At 42.1% G+C, this 19,035-nt stretch overlaps 1 pseudogene; it reads left to right on the forward strand.

The window, feature by feature from the left end:
• Positions 1-1,878: 1,878 nt before the first annotated feature.
• On the forward strand, positions 1,879-7,856 carry LOC122106243 (annotated as a pseudogene).
• The last annotated feature ends 11,179 nt before the right edge of the window (positions 7,857-19,035 follow it).

Genomic DNA, 19,035 nt, shown 5'->3' on the forward strand with positions numbered 1-19,035 from the left:
CTTGCCCAGATTGCCTTCGAACCATGGTTCTAAGATTTCAGTCCAACCTGTAATGCTCTTGGCTTGCTGTTGATATTCTAATCTCCTATTGACCACCGAAAAATCAGAAGCTGAGCTGTGGCTTAACTAGTGAAACCCGCTACCATTAAGGTAAAAATAAATAAATCCTCAAGGAGAGTTATCAGGCCTTAATTTCAAGAACTAACAACCAGCACTCAATTTGAAAAAAATAAAAAAAGAACCTCAGTCACCATTACCTAAGTTTGAGCCCTAGAAGAAGAGCTACAAAAAAGAGAAACAGCCTGTAGTTTACCTGTGTTCAAATTTGTAAAGCATGGTAGTTTCAGGAGGAAAGAAAAAACTAAGCATGAAAGCTAGCCCCTAAGAACAATTGTCAAAAAAAGAAATAATAAATACCTGAAAAGGTGAAAGAAAAGGTAATTAAAGATTTGTAAATGTTGACTCACACTTATAATCCTGAGTGCTAAAGTCACTGAAGTCTGAAGATCATGGTTCAAAGCCATCATGGGCAGGAAAGTCCATGAAACTTGCTTCAGTTTGTTCAGTCGAGGGACTTAAACTTGAAGTGTTTTGCTCATGGCTAAAGCTCTACTATCTTCTGCCTATTAGTGGTTGATTGGAGGTAAGTCTCATAGACTTTCCTGCCCATGCTGACTTTGAATAGTGATCCTCAGATTTCAAGCCTCACTGTACTGCCCTTGACTACCCATGGGACTCTTGTGTCATATTAAACACTTAAAAAAAGGCAGAAATTGAGCTGTGGTTCAAGTAGTAGAGCCTTCTACCTTTCAATTAAATAAGTAAATCAATAAAACCTCAGAAAGAGAGGGGCAGAATGAGAATGAAAGACGGGAAATCCTACACTAAGCAAAAGTAGAGAAATGTAAATATCACCTGTTGTGGAAGAAATAAATTGTATTGTCAAAGCTTATAGAATTCACAAACTTTATAGTCCATGATAATGGTAATTTGCCTTGTGAAGGTTAAAATATGTTTGTGACTTCAACTAAATATCACTATTCCACAATTCTGTGAAATAAGAGAAATTTAGGTAATCATCTAATCTCAATAATAATAAAAACCTCAGAAAGAGTCACCAGGCCTTCATTTCAAGCCCTAAGTCACTAACCTGCCCCAACTCCGACCAAAAAAAAAAAAAAAAGAGACACTATGACCAGGACCTGAGTTCTCACACTAGGAGCAGAAGCCAAATGAAACAAAAAGTAGACTGTAGTAGTCCTATGGCCCAAGTAATAAAGCAAGCTACTTTTAAGAGGAAAGAAAAAGAAAACCTGAGTATGAAGGCTAGACCCTAAGCCCCTGACTCTTCCCATAATGGAAAGTGGATCAATCATGGAATCCAACAGTTTATGCTTGTTCTTGGGATCACAGCTGAAAATGCCCCTTCAGGTCTAGGCCCTCCAATCAAAAATGGAAGGAAGGCAGGCTTGTTCTTGGCTTCTGGCACACAAGGACCTTGTGCAGAGGAAGTTCCTCCTCTTGTTTCCTGGATCCCAGGGTTCAGCCTCTCTTGTGAGTCAGAGTGGGAGTTGGATGGTAGGATGACCAGAGGATCCAAATAGAGTGGCAACTGTGCTAATGGACTTGCAGCTGGCAGCTGGATGCCAGGGTAGGTGGGAACTGGTAGGGTCCTCTGATTACCCAGCAATGGGGAGACTGAGTTGGAGCACCTGCTGGCTCCACCTATAATTAAGTCCGCCCCACCTCCTCTGCCCCTGTAACAACCAGAGGTATAAATGGGGATCTGAGTTCACTGTGTCAGATTCCTGCTTCCCAGCTCTACCTGTGGGCACCACTGCTGAAGACACACATCCAACTGCTCCACAGCCCTGCACCATGAGAGAGATTGTGTACACACAGGCGGGCCAGTGTGGCAACCAGATTGGCACAAAGGTGAGCATGGCACTGGCCATGGATCTGAGTCTCAAATTTAGGGGAAGGAGAAGGAGGACAGGGTTGGAGTGTGGAGGTGGTGGTGGTCATGGCTAGGCTGAGATAGGTGGGGCTGCAAATGAAGTCCCCCAGATAGCTTCTCCAATTTCCCTAATTTGTGTGGCCCTGGTGGGTGTGGTTTTTAAGCAAGGCTGGGGTGGTTTCAAATCCCTTGCATGTCTTAGTCTTACCTGAGCCTCAAGTCTTTGTATTTAGTTTCCTGGGAATAGACTAATGCACTTTTGGTCTGGTTTGAATGCAAGGACTGCAGTGTCTTTGAGCTGAAAGATACAGAGGATTCCCTTTGTGTCAACTGATGAGTGTCAGATAATTGAGAACAGTTCTTCTACCTTAATGAAAATTTCTCTGAGTTTTCATGCCCCATCTCATCTCCCTTAAGTTGGGTGTTTTCTAAATCAGTGGTTGTCATGTATGCTCTGAGGACACTTGGAGTTCTGGAGACCCTTCTAGCTGAGTCTTCAAGTTACTGCTTTGGCAATTTCATGTCCATGTAAGGCCAGCTACTCGTCATAGAATACAAACAGAATATGGTACCGTATAAGATGGAATACTCTAGGAGAACCCAGATGTCTTCTGTTCAGCCAGATAGCAAAGAGATTAACAAAACTAAAATACCACCAATTTCTGTGTTTTTTTTAATTTAGAAAATGTAATTATTTTTTACAAATATATTTGTGTCAACAGGACATAGGTTTCTTATAGTTACTTTAAAATGCATTGTTTGGACAGTTATCATTCTACTTCATAATACACTTCTGTTTCCATCTCAGTTTTGGGAAATGGTAAGCGTTGAGCACAATATTGACTGCACTGGCAACTACTATGGAGATAGCCATTTACAGCTGCAGAGAATCGAGGTGTATTACAATGAGGCAGCTGGTGAGTGTCTCCCATCTGGCTTCCCATACCATGGCAAAATAGTTCCCCGGGGAATACTACTGACAAGGAAGGAGTTCCTGCCTTTCTTATGGTAGTATTGTAGTTTTAATTTGGGACCTTGATCTTTTTTTCTTTTTTTGGGTCCGGTCGTGGGGCCTGAACTCTGGGCCTGGGCACTGTCCCTCAGCTCTTCAGCTCAAGGCTAGCACTCTACCACTTGAACCACAGCGCCACTTCTGGCTTTTTTCTTTTTGCTTATGTGGTGCTGAGGAATCGAACCCAGGGCCTCAGGCTTGCAAGGCAAGCGCTCTACCACTGAGCCACCTTCCCAGCCCCTAGGGGACCTTGATCTTGTAAGTCAAGTGCTGTATCCAACTGAGCCACTCCACCAGATACTTTGTTTTAATTTTTGAGTATACTCTTGTATACCCAGGAAAGCCTTATACCTGAGTTCCCCCTAGCTCTACTTGCTGACTAACCACATCTGGATTTTTTTTTCTGGTCATGGAGCTTGAACTCTGGGCCTATGCACTGTCGCTCAACTCTTTAGCTCAAGGCAAGCAGCTCTACCACTTTCAGTTTGCTGGTGTTTTATTGGAGATATGAGTCTGGCCGGCTTTTTGTGCCCTGGCTGGCTTTGAACCGTGATTCTCTGATCTCAGCCTTCTGGGTAGCTAGGATTAAAGGTGTGAGCGCGTTTCACATAATTAAAAATGAGACTGCCTAAATATGCATTCTAAAACAATTGATAAAATATAATATAATCCAATGCCATTTGGTTGTGTTCTGATCATCCTTCTAAGCTCAAGGCCTGGGCACTGACTATGAGCTTCTTTTGTTTTGGGTAGTTTCTTGGAGATGAGTCTCCCAGACTTTCCTGCCCCAGCTGACTTCAATCTGCGATGCTAAGGTCTCATCTCAGATTTTTGAGTAGCTAGAATTACACCCTTAAGCAACCAGAGCCCAGTTACATTGCCTCTTTAAAATACAGATTAAATTTCTAAAACAATATTTTGAAAAAGAAAATTTAAAAAATTTTAAAGAGGGATGTTCAGTCACTAATATATATGAGAATAGTCCAAATCACAAAGCATAAATAAAGTGTCTCACCCTGAAATCTATAACATTTCTGGTCTCGAGCATTTTGAATATGAATACTTGGCCAACAATAAATTCTTTTTAAGGTTTTTAAAGTAAGAAAACATTCTTGTGATGTAGAAAAAACCAATACTAATTTGTAAACATTGCTTTTAAATGAATCATATTGTCTTTTCTATCATAAATAGCCTAATTGAAGTCTACAGAGTAGATTTTCAGTTTTTGTAACTGCCAATGTAAAGTTCATTTAATTTTATATTGAGTTTCCATTCTACATTATTGTCTACAAACAGAATCGTGGATAATTGGCTTTCCTGTGTATTAAACCAATGAACAAGTACAAACAAAAGTACAAAGCCATTTAATTTATTTGAGTTTTATAGATCTACATTTTGGGATGTCCTCACCTTGGTATTTTGTGTTAATATTGTTTAAGTAATCATCTGATTTTAATCATCTGATTCCTTGGTTGAGAGTGTTTGGGTTGGATTGTGTCACTCCTATGAACAGTATTTTAGGTTGTGTCTTTATTAGATCCTGTATATCCAGCAGGATGGCCAGTTTTCTTCATGTGAATGTTTAGGAAGGGGGTATTCTAAAACTGGTGTTTACATCATGTTAACTGCTTTCCCTTGGGCTAGATCAGGTTAAATGGGAAATTGCAAGTCATTGCCCAAGGTTGCTCTGAGAATTTGAATACAGGGATATGTGCTATTTGATAACCATTATTGAAGCATTATAAGACAAGAAATATTTATTGTATATATTTTCCCCAGGAAAGCCTTACACTTGAATTCCCCTACATCTACTTGGTGACTAGCCATACCTGGCTCTTTTTTTTTTTTTGGTGTGGGGAGGGGGTCGGTCATGTGGCTTGGACTCTGGGCCTAGGCACTGTCCCTCAACTCTTCAGTTCAAGGCAAGCAGCTCTACCTCTTGAGCCACAGTGCCATTTCTGGTTTTCTGTTAGTTTATTGGAGATAAGAGTCTCCCAGACTTTTCCTGCCCCAGCTGGCTTTGAACAGTGATCCTCTGATCTCAGGCTCCAGAGTAGCTAGGATTACAGGCATGAGCCACTGGTGCCTGGCACCTGGCTCATTTCTTGAGAAAGGTAATTGGGGAAGGGAAGGGATAGTGGGAGCACAACAAAGGAGGGGGTAACAATTTTTGACAAGAAATGTTCTCATTTCCTTACTCATGTAACTGTAACTCCTCTATACAGCACCTTTACAATAAATTAAAATTAACAAAAAAAGAGAAAGATGCTTGCTGATAGGCACTGGTGACTCATTCCTGTAATGCTGGCTACTCAGAAGGCTGAGATTTGAGGATCATAGTTCAAAGCCAGCCTGGGCAGGAAAGTCCCTGAGACTCTTATCTCCAATAAAACACTCAGGAAACTGAAAGTGGGGCTGTAGCTCAAGTGATAGAGTGCTAGCCTTGAGCGGGGAGCTGAGGGACAGTGCCCAGGCCCAGAGTTCAAGCCCCACGATGAACCAAAAAAAAAAAAAAAAGGTGTTGTCACCTTTCTTTTGCCCCATTAGACTCAAAGCCTGATGCTCATCTTTGCCTCCTGAGTAGCTGAGATTTCAGCCACCATGCCCAAAGCAAAGGAATGAATATTCATGGAAATAGACAACTGCCAATGTCCTTAAAGTTGCTGAAGCCTCTTACATGGGGATTCATGCTCAAGATATCTTTTCTGTTTCCATGTCTCAAATGCTGTAATTTTTTTTTTGGTGGGGGGGTTCTGGTTATGGGGCCTGAACTCTGGGCCTGGGCGCTGTCCCTCAGCTCTTCAGCTCAAGGCTAGCACTCTACCCTTTGAGCCACAGCACCACTTCCGGCTTTTTTCTTTTTGCTTATGTGGTGCTAAGGAATGGAACCCAGGGACTCAGGCATGCAAGGCAAGTGCTCTACCACTGAGCCACCTTTCTAGCCCCTCAAATGCTGTAATTTTTGTAATGAATGCTGAGAGTCGCTTAGAATCACTTGCTCTGCCCCCTAAGTTCCTTGTCAAGTATAAGCCTAAGTCAACTCTTGTTCCCACAGGCAACAAATATGTTCCTCGGGCCATCATGGTGGACCTAGAGCCAGGCACCTTAGATTCAGTGAGATATGGACGATTTGGCCAGAGCTTTAGGCCAGACAACTTCATATATGGTATGTCATCATGGTCCATGGGTCCTAACATCCAGGCATTCCAGTGCTGGGCTGAGCCTTTATCCACCTAGATATTGTCCTCACCAAACCTACCTATTCCAGTCCATGGGAGTCATGCCCCTGGACACTCAGACAGTTCAGATCAGTGTCACTCTGCACGCCCTCCATGACAAAACAGCCTCTGAAGGAAAAGAACAGCAAGCAGGGAAAGCCTCCAACAAGGTTTCAGTGCTGCTGGTCATTTCAAAGGCCTGGCAATAACAGAGAACCACTTCAGGACACCAGAAATCAAAGCACAGCTATGTGTGAGCAAGGTGCAGACAAGTGCTTGCAGCTTAGCTTTCCTATGATCACACTGTGCTCCTGTGCCTCTTGTGAAATTAACTACATTTCCAGTATTGAGGCAGGCTCGGTTCTTCATTTCTAGAAGTACTTGATTTGGGTTAAAATGTATTTTCCTCCACATTGTCTTTACTTTTCTTTAGAACCTGGATGATTTGTAGGGTCCCAGATACATTGAAAACATTTCCTTATTTCACCAAAGTGTATCTAAAGTAATAGCAAAGGTTAGCTCAGAAGAGTCCTATTGTCTTCACAATAGGACAGGCACAGTCATTATTCTTGGAGTGTGTGTCTCATCGTGTCTTTGTGTCTCATAGGCCAGAGCGGGTCAGGCAATAACTGGGCCAAGGGCCACTACACAGAGGGAGCCGAGATGGTGGAATCCGTGCTGGATGTGGTACGGGGGGAGTCAGAAAGGTGTGACTGTCTCCAGGGTTTCCAGCTGGCCCATTCCCTGGGAGGTGGCACCGGGTCAGGCATGGGCACCCTGATTCTCAACAAGATCCTAGAGGAGTACCCAGACCGCATCATGAATACCATCAGCGTCATGCCCTCCCCCAAGGTGTCAGACACCGTGATTGAACCCTACAATGTGATCTTGTCTCTCCATCAGTTGGTGGGAAATGCAAATGAGACTTTCTGCATCGACAACGAGGCTCTGTACGACATCTGCTCCCACACCCTGCAGCTGCCCACACCCACCTATGGAGACATGAACCACCTGGTGTCAGCCATCATGAGCGGGGGTCACCACCTGCCTGCGCTTCCCCGGACAGCTGAATGCAGACCTGCGCAAGCTGGCCACGAATTTGGTGCCCTTCCCCCGCCTACACTTCTTCATGCCTGGCTTTGCACCCCTGACCAGCCGAGCTAGCCAGCAGTACCATGCTCTCTCAGTGCCCGAGCTTACCCACCAGATGTTTGACGCCAAGAACATGATGGTCTCCTGTGATCCCCACCATGGCCGCTATGTGACAGCGGCTGCCATCTTCCGAGGCCGCATGTCCATGAAGGAGGTAGATGAGCAGATGCTCAACATGCAGAACAAGAACAGCAGCTACTTTGCAGACTGGATTCCCAACAATGTGAAGACAGCTGTGTGTGACATCCCCCCGCGTGGCCTCACGATGTCGGCCACCTTCATCGGCAACAACACGGCCATCCAAGAACCCTTCAAGCGGTTTCCCCAAAAATTTAGAACCATGCTCCAGCGCAAGGCATTCTTGCACTGGTACATGGCCGAGGGGATGGATGAGATGGAGTTCACTGAGGCTGAGAGCAATATAGATGACCTGGTGTACGAGTACCAGCAGTGCCAAGATGCCACTGCTGATGAACAGGGGGAATTTGAAGAAGACTAAGTGGAGGAAGAAGTTTAAGACTTCCCATTGGTAACAGTGAAACAGGAGTGTCAGAGCTTGCCAACTATTTCTCAAATGAATGTTGCTTTCCTGAGCAACTGTTGTAGTCCTGCTGTGTATCATCATGCACAGACTTTCCTGGCAGGAACTCACTGATGGTGAATGTAAAAATTCAGATTTCTTTTTTTTTTTAATTTTAATTTTTATTTATTTATTTTATTTTATTTGTGAACATACTGTACAGAGGGGTTACAATTACATGGGCAGGATAATGCGTACATTTCTTACCAAGCATTGCAGCCTCCTCCTTTGTTTACCCTTCACATCCCTTCCCAGTATCCCCCCTCCCCCCCAGTCCCAATCCTTCTCCCCCCCCCCACACCGACATTGTAAAGCTCGTTTTGGACATGAAAATTTGTACTTCTCATTGTTGCAAGAGGTCCACCTGTATCCTTAAGCGACTTGTTTTTCCCCATCTCCTCCACAAGTTATACTGACATCAAATATAGTGAAAGCAGTGTTTATACTGTGGGGGAGGGACATACAAAGCAACAAAGAAATAATCTTATAAATGCACATGCATGAAAGAAAAAAACATTAAATTACATATCTAAGGGTTCATTTTCCTAACATCACCTTATCTGACCTTTTCCGCTTGACTCATACATATACTAGATATTGCAAATAAGGGAAACCATGGGGCCTATGTTTCTTTGGGCCTGGCTTACTTCACTTAATATAATTTTTTCCAAGTCTTTCCATTTCCTAACAAATGGGGCAATGTCATTCTTTCTGATGGAGGCATAGAATTCCATTGTGTATATATGCCACATTTTCTTGATCCATTCATCTACTGAGGGGCATCTGGGTTGGTTCCAGATCTTAGCTATGGTAAATAATGCTGCAATAAACATAGTTGTGCTGGTAGCTTTAGTGTGGTCTTGTTTGTAAACATTTGGGTAAATGCCCAAAAGTGGGATTGCTGGGTCATAGGGGATTTCTATGTGGAGTCTTTTGAGGAACCTCCATACTGCTTTCCAAAGTGGCTGAACAAGTTTACATTCCCACCAACAATGAAGTAAGGTTCCCTTCTGTCCACATCCCCTCCAGCATCTGTTGTTGTTAGAGTTCTTGAATTTTGCCATTCTAACTGGAGTGAGGTGGTATCTCAATGTTGTTTTGATTTGCATTTCTTTTATGGCTAGGGATGTTGAGCATTTCTTCATGTATCTATTGGCCATCCTTCTTTCTTCTTCAGAGAAGTTTCTCTTTAAGTCTTTCGCCCACTTGTTTATTGGGCAGTTGTTTCTTTGAGGATTTGTTGTTGGGGGATTTAATTTTTTGAGTTCCAAGTATATTTTAGATATGAGACCCTTGTCCGTTGTATGGCTAGTAAAGATCTTCTCCCAATCTGTGGGCTTTCTATTGATCTTGCTAGCTATGTCCTTTGCCCTGCAGAAGCTCTGCAACCTTATGCAATCCCATTTGTCCAACCTTTCTTTGATTTGTTGTGTTTCCGGGTCTCTATTCAGAAAATTTCGACCTGAGCCAAGGAGACCTAGGGTTTCTCCTATTCCATCCTGTAATGTTTTCAGAGTGTCTGCTTTGACTTCGAGGTCTTTGATCCATTTGGAGTTGATTCTGGTGCAGGGTGATATATAAGGATCTAGCTTGAGTTTTCTACAAGTAGTTAACCAATTTTGCCAACACTATTTACTGAAGAGGCTGTCTTTCTTCCATTCTATTGTTTTAGCTCCCTTATCGAAGATTAGATGGCTATAGGTCTGTAAGTTCATTTCTGGGTTTTCAATTCTATTCCATTGGTCCTGAGGTCTGTTCTTATGCCAATACCAAGCTGTTTTGATTACTATGGCTTTATAGTAGAGTTTGAAATTTGGTATTGATATTCCTCCAGCAGTGTTCTTTCTGTTGAGGAGCGTTTTTGCTATTCGGGGTCTTTTATTGTTCCATATGAATTTTTGGATTGCCTCTTCTATTTCCTTGAAGAATGAGCTTGGAATTTTGATAGGTATCGCATTGAATTTGTAGATAGCCTTGAGAAGTATTGCCATTTTCACGATGTTAATCTTTCCAATCCAGGAGCATGGGAGGTTTTGCCATTTTTTAAATTCTGTGTTGATTTCCTTTTCACGATTTTAAAGTTTTCATCATAGAGGTCCTTCACTTCTTTGGTTAAGTTAATTCCTAGGTATTTTATTTTTTGTGGGGCTATTACAAATGGAGTTGCTTTCCTAATATCAGCCACACTTTTCTCATTGTTGGCATACAGAAAAGCCATTGATTTTGTGGGGTTAATTTTATACCCTGCTACTTTGCCAAAGTTTTGAATCAGCTTGAGTAATTTGGGAGTAGAGTCTATGGGATTCTTTAAATACAAGATCATGTCATCTGCAAAGAGGGAGAGTTTTATTTCTTCTTTCCCTATTTGGATCCCCTTTATGTCTGCAGCTTGTCTTATTGCTGTAGCTAGGCATTCTAATACTAGATTGAAGAGAAGTGGAGAGAGTGGACATCCTTATCTTGTTCCTGAGTTAACAGGAAATGGCTTTAGTTTTTCACCATTAAGTATAATGCTGGCTGTAGGTTTGTCATCTACAGCCTTTATTGTATTGAGGAATGTTCCATGGATTCCTAATTTTTCCAAAACCTTCATCATAAAGGGGTGTTGGATCTTGTCGAATGCGTTTTCTGCATCTATTGAGATAACCATGTGGTTCTTATTGTTGCACCTGTTGATGTGATGAATAATATTAATTGATTTGCGTATATTGAACCAGCTTTGCATCCCTGAAATGAATTCTGTTTGATCATGGTGTATGATTTTTTGGATGAATTGTTGAAGTAGGTTGGCCAATATTTTGTTGAAGTTTTGCATCAATGTTCATCAAAGAAATGGGTCTACAGTTCTCTTTCTTTGATTTGTCCCTGCCTGGTTTTGGGATGAGGGTTATGATGGCTTCATAGAATGTGTTCCGTAGTGAACTTTCTCTTTCAGTTTCATTGAAGAGTTGGAGGAGTATTGGTGTGAGCTTTGCTTTGAAGACCTTGTAGAATTCTGCTGTAAAACCATCTGGTACTGCACTTTTCTTAGCTGGGAGGACTCTTATTGCTGTTTCTATTTCAATGCTTGATATGGGCCTGTTATGCTGGTTTAACTCATCTTGGTTTAGTTTTGGCATGTCAATATTTGCTAGGAAAAGGTCCATTTCTGTCAAGTTCTCAAACTTATTAGCATAAAGTTTTGAGAAGTATTCCCTTATAATGTTCTGAATCTTGGTTGTTTCCGTGGTGATGTTTCCATTCTCATCTCTGAGTTTATTTATTTGGGTGTGTTCTCTTCTTTTTCTGATAATATTTGCAAAGGGTCTGTCAATTTTGTTAATTTTTTCAAAGAACCATCTCTTTGTTTTGTTGATTCTTTCTATAGTTTTTTTGGATTCTAATTCATTTAATTCTGATTTAATTTTAATTATTTCTTTCCATCTACTGGATTGGGGTTTATCTTGCTGCTCTTTTTCAAGGAGGTTCAGATGTCTCATTAAATTGTTGGTTTCAGATCTCTCCAATTTGTTGATGTAGGAGCTCAGAGCTATAAACTTGCCTCTGAGTACTGCCTTTGCTGTGTCCCAGAGGAGCTGGTAATTTGTGTGTTCATTTTTTGTTGAATAGACTGAACATTTGAATTTCCTTTCTAATATCTTCCATGATCCACTCGTGATTCAGCAGTGTGTTGTTTAGCCTCCATGTGATACCGGACTTCTTTTGGTGGCTTTTGGTGTTGAGTTCTAATTTTATTCCCTTGTGGTCAGAGAGAATGCAAAGTATAACTTCAATGTTTCTGAATTTAGACAAGTTTGTTTTGTGGCCTAAAATGTGGTCTATTTTAGAAAATGTTCCATATGCTGCTGAGAAAAACGTGTATTCTGATGCTGCTGGGTGAAATGTTCGGTAGATGTCTGTTAAATCTAGTTGATCTATGCAGCTGTTTAGATCTGCAGTCTCTTTGTTGAGTTATTGCTGAGTTGATCTATCTACTGGCGAGAGTGTTGTGTTAAAATCCCCAACAATTAATTTCTTTGGATGTATATGGGATTTGAGGGAAAGTACTGTTTCTTGGATAAATTTGGGTGCTCCATTGTTTGGCGAGTAGATATTTAGAGTTTTAATATCCTCCTGAAGGAGAGATCCCTTAATTAGTATGTAGGGACCTTCTTTATCTCTTCTCACCAATTTTAATTTGAAGTCTATTTTATCTGATATTAGGATTGCAACTCCCGCCTGTTTATGGGGCCGTTTGCTTGGTAGATTTTGCTCCAGCCTTTCACATTGAAAATATGTTTGTTTTTATGGGCAAGATGTGACTCCTGCAGGCAGCAGATAGAAGGATCTTGTTTTTTAATCCAACTAGACAGTATATGTCGCTTAATTGGAGACTTAAGTCCGTTAATGTTAGGGGATAGGACTGAGAGGTATTTGGGAGTTCCTGCCATGTTTTCCACCTTCTTGTGAAAACTGGGTTCTTCTTTTGGTTCTTGGATTCTCAGTTTGGGCCTTTATTGTGGTCTTGTTGGTTTTCTATGTGTAGGACATCCTTAAGAATCTTTTGTAGGGCTGGTTTGGTGGAGATGTGTTGTTTCAATTTTTCTTTGCTATGGAAGGTTTTTATTTGGCCTTCAGTTATGAAGGAGAGTTTAGCTGGGTACAGTATTCTTGGTTGATAGTTGTTTGTTTTTAGGGCATGGCATACATCATTCCAGGCTCTTCTTGCTTTGATTGTCTCTGCTGAGAAATCTGAGGTGATTCTAATTGGTTTCCCTTTTTAAGTGATTAATCTTTTCTCCCTCACAGTTTAAGGATCTTTTCCTTGGTCTGAGTTGATCCTGTGTGGATTATAATGTGATGGTGTGTTGTCCTATTCTGGTCTGGTCTATTTGGGGTTCTAAAAGCTTCTTGTATCTGAATAGGCCTATCTTTTTGCATGTTTGGGAAGTTCTCTGCTAAGATCCTGTTGAACAAATTTCCTAGACCATTTACTTCTGCTTCTAGGTGCTCCTCTACACCCATTATCCTTAGATTAGGCCTTCTGATGGTGTCTTCCAAGTGTTGGATAGATCTATCATATTTCTTGGACTTGTCTTGGATGGTTGTATGTTCTTTCTCTATAATATCTAGGCTGTCTTCAATCCCTGAGATTCGATCTTCTGCATGGTCTAACCTGCTGTCAAGACTTTCTACTTTGTTTTTTATCTCTTTTCCTTCTAATTGGTCAGCTTAGATGGCTTCAAGTTCTGTGTTGAAGCTTTGTTTTAGATCTTCTATGAACTTCTTTACTTCCTTAATTTGGTGTTCAGTGTTTGTCCTCAAATCACTTAGTTGATTGGTTATGGTTTCCTTGGACTCCCATTCCTTCTGTTGGGTTCCATTCAGCATTCCCTTTGTGGTCTCCCTGACTTCCTTCAGCTCTTTGTTAATGGATTCCATGAATGCCTTTAGTGATCTTTGTGTATCCTCTTCCTGCTCTCTCAATAACTGTATTACTCTTTGATTAGCATCCTCCATTTCGTGGGATTCCTGTAGTTTTCTTTGAGTGTTCTCAGCCTGTTCATGCCATTCCTGACTTTCTCTTTGAGTATTCTCAAGCTGCTCATGCAAATCCTGTATCAGCTTTTGAGTAGCTCCCTCACGCTTATGATATTCCTGTATAAACTTTTGGAATGCCTCCTCTCTCTCCCTATCACGCTCATACAGAGACCTTTGTATGCTTTCAATCTTTTGATTTATCATGTTTGCCAGCAGTGTTTGTAGAGCTATTTGGGAATTCTCCTCTGGATTATTCATTATCTGTTCTGTCCCCTGATTATCGGGATTGGGAATTAAGATACCCGGATTTGCCATTTTTCTTGTGTTTTTCCAGCTTACTCTGCCCATTTGAGATGAAAATAGCACCAGTTTTGTGCTAGAACACTATCTTAAGGCAAGCATCAACCCAAGTCTGAATTTGCACAGTCAATAGCCTACAGATACAACCTAGTTCAACAGATACATCTATTCAACATCAAACAACTATATGTTAATTGTCTACGAACCGCAAAGAAGAATTTGGAAGACCAGAAATTATTAGGGTTAGGGAGAGATGTGGGTAAAAAAATTGGAATAGATTGATGTGGGGAGGCTCAGGGAGAGTTAACTAAGTCTTAATCTCAAAGCAGGAAATAGGTTGGGTAGGATGAATGTAGAGAGAGAGAAAAAAAAGGGAACGGGAAAAGAAAAGAGACCAGAAAAATGGAAAGGTAGAAAATAATAAAATTATCTAGAATCGATAACAATCTATTTAGATAAGAACGTGAATTTATTGAGAGAAGGGGAGGGATATAAAGGAGATGTGAAAAACTTAAAAATAAAAATGCTTAAAATATTATATAGGTATAAAGAGGTAGTACTGCTATTAAGGAATTTAAGTCTTTGAGGTTTTGATTGAGTAATAAATTTGTGGATTAAGTGTGTACACAATGGGGGATAGGGTCTTATGGTCAACTACGGTTTTATCTGAGGATGTGCAGGACAAGAATTAAGTCACATAAAGAAGAACGAAAGAGAGGAGAAGGTGAAAAGGATAAGAAAGGAAGAAGAAAAAGATGAGAAGTTCAGTAGAGCTAAACAAAAAACAAAAAGATAATTTTAAAAGAAAAAAAAAGAGAAAGAAGACCAAAAAGAAAGCAAAAACGCACACTCCCGTATCCCCAAAATAAAAATTATAAGAGGAAAAGAAAGTTTCTGGAAAACAATTTTTTTATCAAAAAAGGCAAAGATTAAAGATAGAAAAAAGTTTTAGAAAAGAAAAAAAAAATTTTATATAAGGTACCAAAAATAAAAACTAAAAAAAAAGAAGAAGAAGAGAAAAAAGAAAAAAAAACTTCTTTGATTTTTTTTTTTGGGGGGAGGAGTGGGAAAAATCCTGTATCTCACTTGTGTCCGTAACCAGCTTCTTGTTGGAGTCTCTGGTCTGCTTGTGGTCCTGTGGCATGGTTGGTTTCTTAAGTCAGTTTGTTTGAACTGGCAGAAAAATGCTCTGCTTTACCCAGGATTTGGCGATCCTCCTCCCAGGCTAGTTCATTGGGAGACAGATCTGCTTTGAGTATCACAAAAGAGGGGGATGCAGTGATGACGCTAGGTTCTGGTAGCTTTTCCGGGGCTGGTTTGTGAAAACCTCACAGAGTCCAGCCTGGAGCCATTCTCAGGGTTTCTGTTTACTGATTTTCAGTTGCTTGTCCAGGCTGCTAGAGGGAGGGGCAGCCTCTGGCTCTGATTACCCAGTGAAGAAACCCACTCCTCGGGCTGGCGCCCGAGCTGGGTGACTTTTCCCTGGGTGGAGCTGAGTCTGGCAGGTCACGCCGCTGTTAAGTTCTTGTGACCTGCTAAATGACTCGTTTTATTCCAAGGCCTGAGCTGGAGCTAGCAGCTCCTCCGAGCTTTGTCGGTATCCAAGGTGGAGATCACCAGTGCTGGGGGGGGGGAGAGGTGGCCTTCCCTCCTCTGCTCCCTGAGAAGGAGTGAGGATGTCAGGCTTCTACTCACGCCGAGTCTTAGTTCCTGGGTCGTCTCTGGTCTGCGAACTGCAGGATGAAGATGTCTGCTCCTTGTCGGTTCTTGCTGGTGTTGAGTAGAATCCGTTCGCCTGCTGCGTCTGGCTCCTTCGTCCCTGACTCTCTGTTGCTCAGGTATGGAGCCTGCGCTCGCCCGCCACCGCCACAGCTGCCGCCGCCGCCGCGGCTGCTGGCAAGCGATCAGAAGTGTCTCCTTGCCTGGGTTTCCTTCTCTGGCCTAACTCTCTGTCCTGTGATGGCACAGTGACATAGAACTGTTCACTGGAACTCTAAAACTGCTTTCTATGCGAGAGCTTACTTAGACTCCAGCTTCTCCTCCACCATCTTTCTCAGATTTCTTTTAAATAGTTTTGTCTTAAAGCCCTATTTATATAAATAGAGAAGTATACTTTTTTTTTTCTTTGGGACTGGTCGTGGGTCCTGAACTCTGGGCCTGGGCACTGTCCCTCAGCTCTTCAGCTCAAGGCTAGCGCTCTACCACTTGAGCCACAGTGCCACTTCTGGTGTTTTTCTTTTTGCTTATGTAGTGCTGAGGAATCGAACCCAGGGCCTCAGGTATGCAAGGCAAGCACTCTACCACTGAGCCACCTTCCCAGCCCAAGAAGTATACATTTTGTACCCTGAGTCCTTATTCTTCTTTAGAATCCCTTTTATTCTTTCAATGTATTTGAAATATAAAGTTAGCCAGCAGGATTTAATCTTAGCAATATAGGACTGGTGCTCAAGAGGAGTTTCAAATTCATGGTGTTCCTACTACTTTGAAGAGGAGGATGACAAGTGCCAATGTTGTTTATTTTCCCTGGCCCAGTTTTAAAGTTAGCAGTCTCTCAATAGCATGCCAGTAGCATAAAAGCAGTTTGAAGAGAAAGCAAACCAGATCCAGATGTTACAATTTTCCTAGTACCAAGGTGATGAAGGGATTGAGGTTCAAGACTTGTCTTGGCACTGAGGTAGCAGGACCTCTTCCTCTTTTATTCTGACACAGGACTTGCTTTACCTGCTACCCAGTACGCATTCCTCTTTGGGAATTGGACCACAAAAGGCAGGTATGAATACTGGCCATTAAGGATCTACTTCTCCTTCAGACAACTGCAGGTTCTTGTCTCATGCCCCATCAGAGGGATTTCATTCACATTCCCTAGAAACAGTAGCAGGAACCCCGATCCCTGTTCTTACAGTTCAGTTGGCAGCGAAGCAGCACTCACAAGATAAGTGCAAGATACTAGTTTCTCAAGGCATCTGGCAGCTATAAGGACAGAAGTGAGTCTAGCTGTTTGAGGGAGTGAGAAGGTGACCAGTCCCATAGCATATCAAGAACTGCTTGATTCAGTCTTCCAAGTTAAGGAGTGGAAGGGAGACATGGCCCAATGACCCATTCTCATACTCATTTTTCCAGCATTCAAAGCTGTCTGAGGCCCGCAAGGGGTTGTAAGGGCAAAAGGGATACATGGATTTAGCCTGTTGGGTATGTTTACTTTACATGAGTGAGGCAGAAATCTCAATTGCTTAGAACATACACAATGGCCAGGAAGAGGGTGAACACTTCTGTTTTCACTGGAGGCCAAAATCATTCACTGGTTCTTTTTGCCAGAATCTTTCACTCTTCTTGCAGTGAGGCTCCAGGTAGGTTGTCTGTGCCAGGCATTCCTCCATGGCCACCAATAACTTGTAAGAGCCCCTTTTTCTTCAGAAACAGGACCTATGGGAATCCAGCAACTTTTAGAAAGCTCTAAGGAAAAGATACTACTGGGTGAGGAGCAAGTTCCTTGTTTCTAGTAAAGTTGGGAGATAGTAAATTCCCTAAGCTTTCCTCTACCAGGCCTGAGGTTGGGGTAGGGTGGGGAGGAGTGGGGTAGAGATCTTTAAGCCAAGTTGGTCTCACTCATTAGAAAGTAAACTGCCCCAGAGGGTGATCTGTAACTGGAAGCCCCAGGGCAGATCAAAGTGCAAATAGCTTCCAATGTGGGAGTCCTAGGGAGTAGGTGTTGGCCAGCAAATTGACATCCCTGGGTCTCTAGTCCTGAACTGACTAGATTGGATGACTCCAAATCCTCTAAGGCTGCTGGGTCTGAACTGAAGGCAGGCCTGGCCAAGGCACTCTCACTCCTCAGTGGGTTAAGGATTGAGGCCAAGCTGTGGTGGAGGCCCCACCCAGTCTATTTACCAGTGTTTGACTAAGAACATTTTTGTTTTCTCTTAAGTACCCATTTTTTGGTCTTTTCTGGTGGCTTTGGCTTATTTCTTTACACTTTTGAAGGAGTAGTTCTTGGTTCACAATTAATGACTCATGCCTCACCCCTCAGAAAACCCCTGTTGATAATTTTACCAGTAGATTACACTGTATTTTCATGTATTTCTCAGACATGGCTTTTGTTTTCTCCTAGCCAGAGCTCTGCACTCATTGCCACACAAGCCAACATTGAGGTGACTCCTATAGACAGGGTGATTATTTTGTCCGCATGCTAAGTGCAGCATCTCCCTTATTCTCATGTGCCTTGGTAATTGTATCAAATAATTGAGTCCTTGACTAGTATGATAAGCAAAGCTCTGGGTGAAGATGCAGCTCAGTGGTAGAGTACATGCCTGGCATCCACAAAGCTCTCAGTTCAGTCCCCAGCACCAAAAGGAGGAAAGGTAACAAATGTTAGGCTCAGGAGATGATATATTAGGAGTCAAGGAAAAACACCCAGATTGGCATTGAGGAGTTGTGTCATGAGAGAACACTGGTAGAATGTTTGTAGGTGGAAAGAAGAGAGCCCCTTGATGTGTGTACCCTTTTAGAAAGCAGAAATAGGAACGGGGGATGAACCTCTGGTAGTCAGCCTAGGCCATGGAAGGAAGAAGCCGTGACATGTATGTTGCCCTAATGGTACCAGAGTCTAATGTGGCAGCACCACACCAGGCCATTTCTCAATAAGAACAGGTTTGTCAGAAGGACCTCCTTGCATTGGAAAGATTTCTTTTGACCACTTTGGCCTTGTTAATCATATTTCCTTATGCTCTTTCCTTTTTCCTTCCAACTTGTCATACCTATAGCAGATCCTGTCCACCATTCTCTCTAATCTCATTCTCTAAAAGTTTCCCAGTTTATAGCTGTACATCTCCTAGACAAAAATGTAGGGGGTGGATTTTCTGGCAGACATAGATTGAAACTAAAAGGTATCTTTGAAGTAGACTTTGACAAGGTTCTGATATTGACAGCGTTGTGTTGATAAGTTCTGGAACTGCGACCAACTTCTGGTCTAATTCTGAGGTGACAGTGGAAGAGAACTGGTGATAGGACATCATGGACCACTGTGATTTCAAACCCTTGGCAGGTACATCTCCATTCATGGATGTGCTATCAGCCAACATACAGATGTCTGTTAAGGAGTGATGGCTGGGGAAAGAAAATTTATTGGCGACAGAGGAGACCAGCCTTTGGACAAGTGGTTGCCTTTCAGTGTGAGGCAGACAAAGAGTGCCGACGGATACAGAGATATTTTCAGGAAGCAAGACAGCTTCCCCCACATCTTGTTATCCACAAAATCATCTGAGAATAACTCTGTAAACCCAGAGGTGAGAGACATGTG

This window comes from Dipodomys spectabilis, unplaced genomic scaffold (genome assembly GCF_019054845.1).
Source record: "Dipodomys spectabilis isolate Male_0828 unplaced genomic scaffold, ASM1905484v1 ptg000039l, whole genome shotgun sequence".
Lineage (NCBI taxonomy): Eukaryota > Metazoa > Chordata > Mammalia > Rodentia > Heteromyidae > Dipodomys > Dipodomys spectabilis.